Source organism: Apodemus sylvaticus, chromosome 3, assembly GCF_947179515.1.
Source record: "Apodemus sylvaticus chromosome 3, mApoSyl1.1, whole genome shotgun sequence".
In the NCBI taxonomy this organism is placed as follows: Eukaryota; Metazoa; Chordata; class Mammalia; order Rodentia; family Muridae; genus Apodemus; species Apodemus sylvaticus.
This window is the reverse complement of record NC_067474.1, coordinates 74,163,758-74,177,483: the sequence shown is the minus strand read 5'-3', so window position 1 is coordinate 74,177,483 and position 13,726 is coordinate 74,163,758. Positions and strand designations below refer to the sequence as shown.

General features: G+C 51.7%; 1 protein-coding gene across 6 annotated transcripts in view; it reads right to left on the bottom strand.

The window, feature by feature from the left end:
* Positions 1 to 13,726, bottom strand: part of Rgs3 (regulator of G protein signaling 3) — a 136,580-nt gene that overhangs the window by 22,982 nt on the left and 99,872 nt on the right. Inside the window, exon 1 of one of the 6 annotated variants that reach the window (XM_052176599.1) lies at positions 5,696 to 5,806. The exons of 4 other annotated variants lie outside the window; for them this stretch is intronic. The gene's annotated coding sequence lies outside the window, so the exon portion shown is untranslated. Of the gene's footprint in view, positions 1 to 5,495; positions 5,669 to 5,695; positions 5,807 to 13,726 lie in introns of those variants that run through there. One more of the 6 variants, XM_052176598.1, reaches the window with a different exon arrangement.

Sequence of the window (13,726 nt, the reverse complement as noted above, 5' to 3'; positions counted from 1 at the left end):
ATTTATATTTAATTTTTAGAATGTGTACATGCATGGTGTGAGCCTGTGCATGTGTGTGTTTGTGTGTGTGTATGTGCACACGTGAGTGTGAGTGAACAGTCACGGTGTGGGGAGGAACAAAGTTGGCACTGTTGGTGTCTCCTCCCTCAGTTGCTCTTCACTTCATCTGTCAAGGCATGGGCTCTCTTTCTCAACTTGGAGCTTATTTAAAAAAAAAAAAAAAAGTTAACAGATTGGATTGTATTTAAATTGAGAACCCCTTTTCTTCAAATATTCCCTTTCGAAAATAAGAATAATACCCCAGACCCAGGAATATATTTTCAGTGTGTGTAGCTAATAAGGAACACATCCAGAATAATTTTTTAAGCTCCCACAAACCTGTAGGGAGGGGGAGAAAGATCCCATAGGTACGAGAGGACAAGGATTGAAAGGGCGGGCACTTTGCCAGCGGGTTATCCAAATGATTATCCAAATGAGGAATTAGCATATGTAAAGACTCACAACCTAATGAGTCATCAAGGAAATGTAAATTAAAAACACAATTAGATATCCCCTGCATCTGATACCGACTGTGTTGCTGAGCACAGGGGGCAACATTCTGACACACATGGCCTGAAAGCGGATGTTCAGATGTCACTTTGGGAAGTTGTGATGGTGTCTACTCGGGCTAATTATACCCAGCGCTATGAGTCAGTTATTGCAAACGGGAGGTATATCTAAGAAAGATGGATGCGCTTCAAAGGACGTGTTCAAGGAGGTCCCTGTAAAACTACTCGCTGTAGCCTGGGAACTAGAAATGCCCAAAACACTTGTCTGAGGTGGAATGATGGGTAAACTGAGGCAAACATATACAGACACAGGCTAAATAGTAACAGAATGAACAAGCTGAAAACTTCGAGATGACCTGTTGATGAGTCACCGGGGAAATACTGAAGGAAGTCAGTGCGAACGCTACTCAAGGGTCCTACTGATCAGAGTCTAATGCAGGCAAGCGAACAGTGAGAGAAGTCAGGGCCGCTGTGACTGAAGGGCACACCGGAACGCTCTCAGTGTACTGGATGGGATGCTTTCCTTAGGGACCCGAACGGCTGTGTTCATTTGGTGAGAAGCCATGAGCTGAATTCTTATCATCTTTCCCCATACACCAGGCCTAAAAGTTCACTTTAAAGACAAAGGAGGACCCTCAACAGTCCCTGCCAGAGATAGCAGCTCTGTCCCCTGTGAGCTCACCACCTTTTATAAACCTCTCCAACACATTCCCGCCATCCTCCTCCAAAATGCTTCTGCCTGCTCGCCTGCCTGTCACCTTCTGGGTCAGTCCCCCTGTCTGAAGTACCTCGCCTATGTGGCTGTATTTAGCAACAGCCACCTATGAGATAAGGCATCTGGTCCTCGGTGGGATGACCTGGAATCCACCAGCTTGATTTCTCCCCCTCCGAGAGTCTCACTTTTGCATCTCATTTGACCGGTGAGGCTGGCCACTGTCAGAGGGACGGCAGGCAGGAGAGACACACACTGTGAAGTGAGGTCACTGTCCCTAAGTCCAGAGTCTGCACCTCCTACAAGATGCATTAGACAGTCTCTGGAGGTAAGGAGGAGCAGGTGGCTGGGGAGGAGGGTAATGTGTACATCCAGGTGAAAACCACATCTACATAGAAAAGAAGTTGAGACACAAGCATGAATTCCTGCTCTGTGGACAGGCACACATGGGCATGGACAGACAGCCTCACTCCTGTAGGAAGCTCCACTGAGGCGCCCAGGCTGTACCAGATGCTTCTCAGGGGCACCGAGAGTGGGCCCCCCCCCACATCCGGCTCACTCTCCCGTAACTACCCAGCCTGGGCCTGAGATACAGAGTGAGCCTTTTGCGCTGATAGCTCCAGGCCCCAGAAAGAGGATATTGCACAAAGGTACTTAAAACAGTGTAACAGGAAAGAAGGGGGAAGTGAGAGTCCAAAGGGGGGGGGGGAGAAGGGAAAGATGGAAGGAGCGAGGCAAAAAGAACAGAACTCAGTTGCTCTTTGGACCAACTGTAAACTATACTCTCTTTGGTGAAGTTTTCGTGTCCTGACTAGATACCAGTCACAATCTCAGGTACCTTCCATTCTATGGCCCCTTCCCTAACCTCCTTGTCTCATCCATTTGCCCCCCAGAGGCTCTGCACAGCTTTTCCTCTGTCCTGCTTCACGCCTTCTCCCTCTCTGCCACCTGTTTCCAGGTGACGCTATCAGACCAAGACTAACCCACCAACAAGTAACAGGGCAGATGGTAAATGTCCCACCAAGTCCCCAGTAACTCACCACTCCGCCCATTTTCTTTCACTGGGGGCCTGGGTAAATTCTAAGGCATCAGCTTGGGCCATGGTGCCCAGAAGGGATGCCCTGGGCCATCTGGGGTAGAGGATACAGCTGGCAGCTCGCCACATCTGATGTTATGATCCAGACCACCATCAGAGAGGAGGGCAGAGAGACTTTCTCCCCATTTCTCAGTGCCTCTGATTGCCGGAGTGGCTGGTGGTGCATTCCCCCTTCACCCTACTCTGCTGACTAGTGGTTTTTGGGGGGGGGGATGGGATGACGGGGAGGGTGCAGGGCATTGGCTCCCTGGGACTGAGCCCAGCTGGCCTGCTGAGAGTGGTTCCAGCCTCCCTGGGCTTTGGGGGCTGAGACTTAAGCAGTCTTGTTTATCCCTGGGAGGAAGGATGGTTTTCCCTGAGCAATGACATCTTGGAAACGGACAGACTCCACAAACAACAACAACCTTCCCTGGGCTACTGCTTGCACGAGAGAGAGAGAGAGAGAGAGAGAGAGAGAGAGAGAGAGAGAGAGAGAGAGAAGGCTTCTAACCCAGAGGCGCCTGAGTAAGAGGCAGAAAGGCCAAAGGCTGCTTCTCAGCTGAGCCTTGCCTTGGCCACGACTCTTAGACCTAAGTCTGCAGAGAACCAGAGAATCCAGCGGCTGGAACGTGCCTAGCAATATCTGATCCAGATCCTTTGCTCCAAAGGGGAAACTGAGCTAGAAACACGGGTGAATCTGCCCAAGCTTCACAGAAGAAGGAAAAAAAAAAAACTGAGTCTCTTGGGCTTTCTTTGCTAGGCACACAGGTCAGCAAGCTCAGTCAGTAAGCCCGAGAGCCCAAAAGGGTGCCCCTAGGAAGTACAAGAGACAGGGGGGTGTGCTCCAAGATGAAGCTCATATACCCTGAGTCCTGGGTTCTGTGTAGCCTCAGGTGAAGGGTCTCCTTTCTCCCTCAATCCCTTCTCTACCCAGAAGGTAATCAGAGTCAGTCAGCTCCAGATGCTCAGAGAACAAATAGGAAGCAGTGGTTAAGCTCCCCAGGGATCTAGCTGGGCACGGGCTCTCCCTCTCCAGTGAGCCAGGCAGACACCCCCCCCCCCCCCCCCCGCCCCGTGGAGGACCAGTGTTCAAGATCACTGTTCAATGACCACTCCAAAGTGGTCCAAGACGCTGAGCTGCAAGCCCCTATAGTCTGTGCAAATGACCATGAGTGTTACAATGGATCCATCCAGGGCACCACCTTCTACCATTGATGGCCAGACTACGGCATGGTCACCACCCAGCACAGTATGACCCCCTCAATAGGCTCTTTCTATGGCTTCAGGTAGGCTAAAGTCAAAACTCTCCATCTCACTTCCTAGCAAAGCCAGCCCTTCCACTCCTTTGGTCCTCCTAATATCACTGATGCATAGAGGCTAGGAATCTTCCTAAGGAACTGCTGGCCAGGTCCTCTCCTGGCAGTGCCCACTCTCTTGCCTGGCAAAGAGCTAGGATGGGCAGTCGGAGTTGACCTGGACATCAAAACATGGCCTTGGGTCGGGGGAGGGCAGGGAAAGACATACCCTAACTCATGAGGGCATCTCAACACCTCTCTCCAACCACGCCCTAGGAAAAAGCTGGGCTTGTGGGTGACTAAGGGATGAATAAGCCCCACATCCTGCATAAATAGGACACAAGCAGCCACCAGAGATGCCAGCGGCGGCGGCAGCAGACAGATGTATTCACTCCAGGTATGAAAGTTAGGTGCGATTAAGACCTAGCGAGAACAGAAAAGAGGGGCTGCCTCTCTGGGCTGAGGAAGCAGCGTGCATAAAAACTGGGAAGAAAGGCAGTAGATCTGGGAAGGACGGTTCTTTCATTGATAACTAGTTCCTATGACCAGGAGCCTAATGGACCATCCTGGCTCAAAGCCGAGAGCTCCCGACGAGGACTCACTGTCTCGAGGGCCCCCATCCTCACTGTGTCCCTGTTTCTCAGATGCCGGGCTGGGCCTGAGTATGCCCCATCCTGCAACTTGGCTCCCTAGAGGCTCCCCGCCCTGGGCTAAGCCATGCCACATGCTAGAGCTGAGGAAGAAGAGAGGTGGCCCTTGGCTGGGTACAGAGGACTCAGAAGGACTGGGTGGAAACTTTGACTCTGGCTGCGATCCTGCCAGCGTCAGAGGAACAAGGCACTGCAGCTCTTGCCTTGGTGGTGTGCAACTGCTCCAGCCACCCTAACAGGGAGTAAAGCGCCCATAATACAAAGCCGGAGGCCATCAGGATGGGAAACAAGTCTCCATAGTTGCTGAGGGGCCTGGGGGCCATATGCGGCGTCAGGAGTCTTGAGCAAATAATGCCAGGCTCCAAGAGGGATCCCACAGCTCAGGGCTAGATAATGCCTTCCCCTGCCCTGCCTCCCCTCCCTGTTCTGGGAGGCAGAGGTCCACAGTCCTGGTTTGGCTCAGTCATAGACCTGCTGCTTGAACCCGTCTCTGGACTCAGGGTACCCTTCTAGTCTAAGATTTAGGGTTCTTTGGGGACAGAGTATAGACATGGACTCTGCAAGTTGAGAACAGAACAGATCTCTGCCTGCCCTCACAGGGGCTAGCTCTGAGAGTGAGTGGTCTCAGCTGGAGCTGCAGCAGCAGCAGGTGCAGGCAGTGAGGGTCTGGGGAGGCTTTGAGCTCATGGGGCACACAGCAAGCCTGCTTGTGTTCCCAGATCTTGGAGACTAGCACTAATGCCCCCAAGACCAGCTTAGGAGTCCAGCTCTTCCAGCCAGGGGGGTCTACATGAGAACTGCCATCCCCAGTGCCTGATGTGTGGCCAGCATCCTTGACACAATAGCCAGTCCTGCTGGCTAAGCACTCTGTTCCCACATAGTGTCCCAACTAGTCACCAAACATTCCTACTCTCTCCTAGAAAGAAAAGCTAGCTGACCGCTCTGAAACAGGAGCAGCTCGCGGTGAAAGCCTGCCCCCTACCCCTGAGGGGCTACTGTCCCCCCCCCTTAGACAGACAGATAGACAGACAGACACACACACACACACACACACACACCCCGAACAGACCCGGGTTTGGTTGCAAGATTTCTCTCAATGGCTACCCTGGGGAAGGAACAATAGAAACAGGGGTGTGGGATGTCTTGAACGAGACCACCCTCCTACTGCCCAACACCACCGCCACACTCTCACACCTTTGTCATCAAGTCACCTACCCAGCACACTCCAGCAAGGACCCAGACAACTCCTAGCTGCTGCAGCTCCTGCCGGCCACCACCGGCCACCCGCCGCGGGGCTCCACCCGGCTCCTCCCGAGGAGGGCGGGCAGCCGGGCAGGCAGCGGGCCGGCCGTGTCAAGCGGCTGCCTTCCCCAGACAGAGCTCCTTTGTGTCAGTAGAGCTATTTATGGACTTACCCAAGTTCCCCAGGGGAGTGGTACCTGCTGGGAAAAGCAGAACCAAATGACCAGGTTCCAGCTCCCACATGGAGGTAGCGTTTTTCTTCTTCTTTTTTTTTTCAAAATCCTTGCATCACCCGTCCCTCCTCCTCTTCCTCCTCCTACTTCTCCTCCTCTTCCTCCTCCTTCTGCGAGCGCCCTTCCCAAACACAACACACACCCCGTTCAGCCGGCTGCAGCCTCCGCTCACGAGAGAGGCTTGGCTCTCTTGCATCCATCAAATAGAAAAGTCTGTGATTTTCCCAAACCACTTCCCCCCCCCCCACTGCCCCCCAAGGATGTGGCCAGGAAGAGAGTCCACCGCCCGCCGGCCAATCCTTTAGCAGAAAGTGTGCGCTAGCTGGAGCGTGGCTTGTACTCTCAACTAAAATTGCCATCCCTGGGTCCCTTGCTGCCCATTCCCAGGTCTCCAGCTGATCCCTAAAACATGACCCTAGAGGAAGGGGTGCCTATCCTTCTCGGCAGGACCCCTGACCCTAGGATCCTCAATGGATTCCACCCTGAGCCCCCCCCCCCCCAGGTTCCCAGCTGAGGCTGCCACTCCCTAGCAAATCCCAGCCAATCATCAAGGCTCCTCAGTCACGCCCCCACCCCCAGACTGCTCTGTCCCAGTGTGTAGCTGCAATTGAACTCAGGGCTTGCAAAAAGGACAGCTGACTAGGAATGCCGCTGCCCTTAGGGTCAGGGAGTGGTGCCTTTGGTCTTTCTAGCATTGTCCAGCACAGCTGGAAACACATGTCTTCATTCGGCACCCAGTGTACCAAACTCTGAGGAATCTGAGCTAGACAGAGGGCTGGAGCTTCCTCCCCACAGAACCAAAAAGGGCCCATTACAGCAACCAAAAGATGGGGGGGGGGGGGGGATGTGAGGGGGGGGTGGAGGGGGGGGTGGCAATGTGAACTCAAAGAAACAAAGCTGGCCAACTCTAGCTCCAACCCAGGCAGGTTAGGTCTCCTTGAGTAAGTCCCCACCTCTCTCTGAGCCTCGATTTCCTCATCTGCAGAATGGGGATGAATGCATCCCAACTCCAGAATTCTGTTTCAAGAGCTGGCTCTAGGCTCCCTGCCTTCTTTCATTTCATCTTCGCCTGGATCTCGAGGGGTGACGGGTCTTCTACCCTCCCCACACATGAAGAATCCTGGGTTTGGAGCTGCCCAGCTCAGTGGTGAGAGGGACTCGGATTGAAGACTCTGGGGTGCCTGCTTCTCCCTCCTCCTGTGGGCTCTGCCCTAAAGCTAGACCCTAAAACTTGGCTATGCTGTCTCGTGTGGGCAGTGCTCCCAGGATGAGGCAGGCAGCCTCCCTGAGCCTCTGTCACCTTCGCAGAAAGCTCTAGGGTGACAGCTCAGAGAGAACTGGACAGAAGGAGCCCCGCCCGCCTGTCTTCTCTTCGACTAGAACACAGCACAGTATGTTGTCTTGACCTCTCCCTCTTGCTCTCCCTAAAGGTCTCTCTTTCTGTGGTCCTGCCTGTCCCCCACCCCTCCCTGTCTCTACCTGCCCATCTGTGTCTCTGGCACCCACAAGCACACGTAACCTTATGACTATGTGCCCCTAGCCAGGTCAATGGTGCAGAACACCCTCTGTGGGGACTGATTCCTTAAAAACTATACTCAGTGTTCATCTTATGGAGAGTAGAAGGAGCCAGGGCCTTTCTTGCAGATGACACGGGTTAGGCTCTGCACTGGCAAAGCTGACATCCAGTGTGGGAGATGGACAGCAACCATTGGGTGAATGAGGCCAGAATTAAACATTGTGCTATGAGGGGCAACACAGCTCTGCCCACCGAGGGCACTAGAGCCAGAACGCACTGATAATGTGCTGAACTGTGGCATACAGGGGAAGGAGTGGAGCCCCGGGGAGCCAGCAGAGCCAGGCTGGGGAGCAGCTAGTACCTGGGGAGCCTGGGGAAACCACTGACTGCCTCTACTGCCTCTTGCCTCTCCATTACCTGGATACCCAACAGCAGAACCAATGCCCTTGTCAAAGTACAACCTAGGGCAGGACTAGGAAGTCAATGTAGCCAAGCTACTTTTGCTGGAGAGCCAGCCCTTGGGGATCCTTTACCATCTCTTCCCCACTTATGGCCAGTGAAAGGGAGGTAGAGAGGGGAGGGGCGACTTTCCCAAGGAAACAGAGCAACTTTGTGGCTAGGCCAGGAAAGGGGCTTTCTGTCTAGTGATCCACTCACTGCAGACCAGTGCTTGTCAGCCTAACATGGAAGGAAGGTGGACACAGGGAACAGTGACACCTAGGTGGCCCATGGGCACAAGGGCCCAGCTCAGTTCCATTTGCAGATCTACATATTTTGTGTGCTAACTACTCATTTGACATTCTGGGTCAGCACTGTCACCGGTGTGAGACCTTCTGAATGATTGATTCACTAAATCCTGTAGATCTTATCAGATATGATTTCTAATATCCCCATTTCACAGATGAGTGGGCTTCACAGATTAAGAAGTCTTCCAAGGGGGTTCAATAGCAGGGGCAGAGTAACAATCCAGCCCTGCACACTTTTCCACAGAGTCCCACAGGTAAATTCTCTGAGAGCCTGAAAACAGGCCCACTCCCAAGTGCAGAGAGAAGCCAACAGCGGCAGATCCCAGGGCCAGAACCAGGGAGACGCAGCAAGAGCCCACCTCCCATCTAGGAAAGGCAGGACCCCCAAGCTCCATGGAGACCCTTAGGGAAATGCAGCAGGGTCCTGAGGATATTTAGCACACTGACAGACACAGGCTGCCTTCTGCAACACACACTGCAGTAGAGCTCCGCGCATCTTCCCTCCCAGCCTTCACTCTAGAACCACATGCATTAGAAGCCCTCGATCCTACAGATTCCGTCTAGAGGAAGAAAGATCTTGACAATGTCATTTGAACATGCCCACACCAAGTCAAGTTCAGCATGTGCTGGCCCACTTAGGGAGTTCTGGGCTGTAACCCACTGGGGCCTCATAGCTCAGGGGTCTACTGACTGTGCAGAAAGGCCTTTCCTGTCTGTCACAGGGTCAGCTGAGAAACTTTAATGTGTTGTTTCAATCCTGCCGAGTCTCTGTTCTAGAGCCTTCACTGTGCTCTGTCTTCTTCCGCCCCTTTGCCTGTGGCGTGTGTTCTCCAAACAAGGCCTACGTTACCAGGAACAGCAGGTACATGGATGGCTTTGTAAGCAGTAGGAGAGGATGTGACCTGCCCTGCTGTTAGGGCCCTAGAGGCAAGCGCATGGCCGGCCAGCCCCCTCCTGTAGCATCAGTGCTGACATCTGTCACACCCACTGCTCAGGCTGACATGGAACAGGTTGTTTCTGTGCCTGCTCCTTGGGAGGGCTGGTGTCAACCGGAAGTTCAAGGTGATCCTATCTGCGGAGGGATAATGGGCGGGCCCAAGAGTTGTCTGAGTGGACTGGTGGCTGGGCCATCATGAGTGTTTACAGACAGCAGGCTGTGGACATCTTGCACTGCTGCGGGGTCAAGATAGTGAGGCACAAGAAAGTGACATGGTATGAACTGAAGTTCCAGGGAAGAGAAAGAGAGAAGGGGGGGGGGGAAGCCCTTATTTGTGTTAAAGACTCTACAAGGCTGATGACTGATTAGAATTTCCATGAATGTGAAGATCTGGACTGCTGGAGTTCTGGAGTTGAATTATCTTGGGCTATTGTTCCTCCCTTTGACAGCCATCCATTGTCCACTTCTAACAGGTGAAAGTTTCTACCAGGTGAAGTCTTTTGGAACATACTAACAGATTACTGGCTCCTACCATCTTAAAGGTTTTGCAGTAACCTACTTATCTGATGTTTTAACCGATGGATTTGAAAAGAGCTTTGATTTATGACTTTGTTCTTTTATTGGAGGGGGAAAACTTCATTAAACTGTATTTGGGGTGATCTAAATCTGTTTTTTCTCAGACCCTAGTCATTCATTTTGGTTGCAGAATCAACTACCTCGAACCCTCTTTGACACCGAAGCCAGTTTTGTATTCGGTCCAGGCAGTTGCTCTGAGATATAGGCTCCTAACTACATGTTCTGTCTCCAGCTCATGCTGTCTACACGTCTGTTTTGCCCTCCGTTCTTCCTCCACCACCCCAAGCACCATCTCAGACTCTGCCCTGCTCAGGATGACCATGCTCCCAGCCACAGAAACAAACAACCCATGGGCTTTAAGTGGGAGGCCAAGGGTCACCCCCTGGAGCACTCCTGGAGCACGGCCACCAGCCCCAGCAAGCTTCTGCATCCTGCCTGGAACATGCTTTGCTGTCACATGCAGAGTGCTGGCCTGACCTTGGGTGGCTGTCATGGCACAGCATGGCTGGGCACTGTGCCATCTCCTTCTCTGGCCCCACCCTAATTGTCCACATGCCGGCCCAAGAGTTCAAAGTTTTAGGAGCAATCCTTGACCCACTACACTTCTGCCAGCTGAGGGACAGGTTGTGCCCTGACAGCCTGAGTTCCTGGGAAGTGCTCAACTGCAGACTCAGCAATGGGGAGACCCGGGCCTCTGAAGCTAGCTGCCAGGAGTAGCTCATTCCTGCATCCCCTGGGGCCTGCCCAGGGCTTGGACAATTGGGTTTGAGCTCAGGCCGTCCAAACAGAAGGTCAGCAGAGGAGAGGCTACAATAACAGGTCAATTTGACTGCTGCCTTCCCAACCGAAGACGACACCCTTCTCTGAGCATCACTGGTTCTGTCTCCAAAATGAGTGCCGGACTCGATCTAGGTCAGTCCACACAAAACTTAGTCTGCAGAAAGGCATGGTGGCCTGACTTCTCACGGGCCTGCCATAGGGTAAGGAGCAAAACTGAGAGGGTTTGGGAAAGCTCCCATAACAAAGGCAGTCAGTGCCATAGCTGCGCATGGAATCCAGGCCAGGCCAGGTGCAACTAATCACACTCAGTGAGCGTCCTACAGAAGCAAAAGGCCCTGCTTCATATGTTCTAAGAGGCTCTGGTTTAAACAAGCCTTGTTCTGGGAGAGCTCACTAACTGGGCTCCACACTACCTTTCTATCTGTTTTGTTGGTGGGCCTTGAAAACTCAGTGCACAGCAACATTCAACTACATGCCTAAGCTATTCCAGGGCAGTATCCCTCTCCCAAGCCCCTCCCCCCATCCATCAGTCACCGAAGCATGTAGGTCTCACCTCCTATCCATCTGAGACAGTGCCTCCTCTCTGGACTAAACTGCCATCGCCTCTCCTTGGCAGTGTGAAAGGGCAGGAGCTCCAAAAGGCTCCCGTTCCTTCCACGATCAGCCACTGTGAGCTCTCTACCACACAAACCCAGCCCCAGTAACTCTACTGCCCTTGGAACCAAGTTCAAAGTCCTTGTCCTGGGGCTGGAATAGGTGGCACCACAGCCTCACCCCAAACCCTCCTCCAGCCTTATCTTGTGCTCCCTCCATCTTCCTCATTCCTGCATCTACAGTGGCCTGTTTTAAGGTCCTTATCCAGAACAGCCTCTTACACCCCAAAGTGCCTGCCTCCTCTCCTAACATCCTGGACCAGCCCAGCCAGCTACTCCTGCAGAACCCTTTGTCCCAACCAATGCTGATTCCTTGCATACTATTCTGATTTGGATGGTGTTTCCCTCTATGGTGATGAGGACGGCGCTGACTGCCGGCTCAGAGTCTGCCTAACGAGCTTCCCTTCTCCCTTCTTGGGCATCAGAGGGCCTCCACTTCCCACCTCTGTACTCAACTCTGGTGATTCACATGACTCCAGAGATGGGCCTGTGACCCAGGCCTCAGACAATCTGTTCGCCCAACCTACGTTCTTCAGGGACCGGATGAGCACATGATCCTACGTGGGCCAACGGGACTCGGGCCTAGCACTGTTGCTGAAATGAAGGAGTCAAACCAGAAGGTCATAATCTGGCTCTGCTGGAATCTTTACTGCACCCCTGAGGAGGTGAGCTGACACATAAGTAGGTAGAACCAAGCAGTGGAAAGGGTAAAACTGGACCTTGGTCAAGTCTCTGAATCTAACTCGTCACACACGAAACTTCCTTCCGTCATGCAGTGGATTCCATTTGCAGCTTGTAGCTTATGGAGTGGGTTTAGGTCACTGGTCGTTAGCACAGGAGACACTCTAAAAGTGTTTGCTCATTCAGTCAGTCACCCAACAAGCATTTGGGAGCAAGAAAGTAAGCAGATTGCTTCGACAGAAAGAGTCATCTTGGCTGCCGCTTAGAGAGAGGTCCACAGGGGGCAGGACTGAAATGAGGGAGCTTTGCCAGAAGACCACGCAGGGGTCCCAGGAGCAGAGATGATGCCTGAGAAGGGAGTCTGAGACGGAATGAATGGGTGATTCCTAACTCTAAATCCACAGGAGAACTTTTGACGGACGCATCCCTCTCTCTTTAGGCCTCAGTATCCCTCAGTAAGTCAGTCTGTCAGTCTAGACTCCCGAATGTTTCCCTACGGGCTACAGAGTTAGCACCGAGCAGTGCTGTGCCAGTCTTGGTTCTGGGGGTTAGATTCCACAGGCAGGGAGGAGAGTACGGAAACCTCCGGCTCTTCGCTGCAGAAATAAGGAAGCAGCCTCTTCCCTCTGTCTGTTCCACCTCCTCTCTTCCCCCCTCCACTTTCTCTCTACCCTCCCCTCCCCACCATGATGGACTGAACCCTCTGAAATTGTGAGCAAAACAAATCTTTTCTCCCTTACATCATTTCTCTCAGGTATCTGAATAGCAACAAAAATCCTAACCCGGTGCTATCCGTGGGTTGGGTGCAACAGAGTTACTCTAACCTTTCTCCCACCGAAGAACAACTGAACTGGTCTCAAGTTTGGGTTACTACCAATAAAACTTTGAATTTCAAAAAAAAAAAAAAGTAATAAGGTTGGAATAAAACAACAGTGCCAGACAGATCACACATCACGGCCAGCGGAAGGCATACTGTGTACTTAGTATCATTATTGTTAATTACGTGCAGTAGAGATTTCAGGAAGTAGAAATTGAACACAGAATGCCATTTGAAAGACATTTAATGAAAATGTTGGGTATCTTGGCTGAAATGGTTTAGGGAGTCAGTATGGGAGACTGTTGTAAAGGAGAATAGTGCCTGGATTCTGGGGACACTTCTGATTTCCAAAAACTGGGAAGAGAAATGCTGGTTGTTTTCATGAGGGGATTTGAGAGAGTCAAGTCAACAGTGCCCTTTACACAACAGTAAAGACCACGAGACCAAAGAGTATGCCAGGGGTTCTTAGAAGAAAAGACTGTTGACCTAGAGTCCTCTGTTCAAGCTCACTCTGACTCCACCATAGGACCAAACATTTCCAGCCTTATAAGAATCAAGGAAGTAGAATATCCACGGACTAGGAAAATGCTTCAAGAAAGTTCTCTGCACAGTGACTGGAAGCCCAGAAGGCAGGGATAAGATGGAGTACCATCAGAAAAGGAAGGGCCAGTAAGGAAGTTGCAAGTATTTAGAGATTTCCTGATTGATGACATAACCAAGAGCTAAAAGTGACTTAAAAACTCATATAACTGGTGCTTTCAAAGTGGTGACCGTCAGAGAGCAATAACTGCAAATCATTTCAACAGCATCTCTGGGCTGCAGAGGAAATGGAAGGTAATCTAAAGGGGCCAGCTGACAGGCTCAGGATGGTTGCAGGAAAGGAGAACAAACTATTTCAAACGATTGATATGGTGCTTGACACAGAGATATGTAGATGAAATCAATGAGGCAAAATGCTTAGTGAATGAAAGACAAGGTGTAGAACTTGCAAGAAAAGACCAGTGTACAAATATCAGTATTATATAAAGAGCTCTTTGTGAATAAACAATTCAACTATAAACAGCACATCGGAAAAGAAAATGGACAAAGGACTTGAAGAGACTACTGCCCTAAGAGGTGATTAGTAACCAAAGGGCATGTAAATACATGTCCAGGAACTCCAGTAATCAAACAGGGCCTATTTTTTTTAATGGAATATAATAGGGGCTAGAGAAATGACTCAGAAGTTAAGAACACTTGTTGCTATCACAGAAGACTTGGCCTTG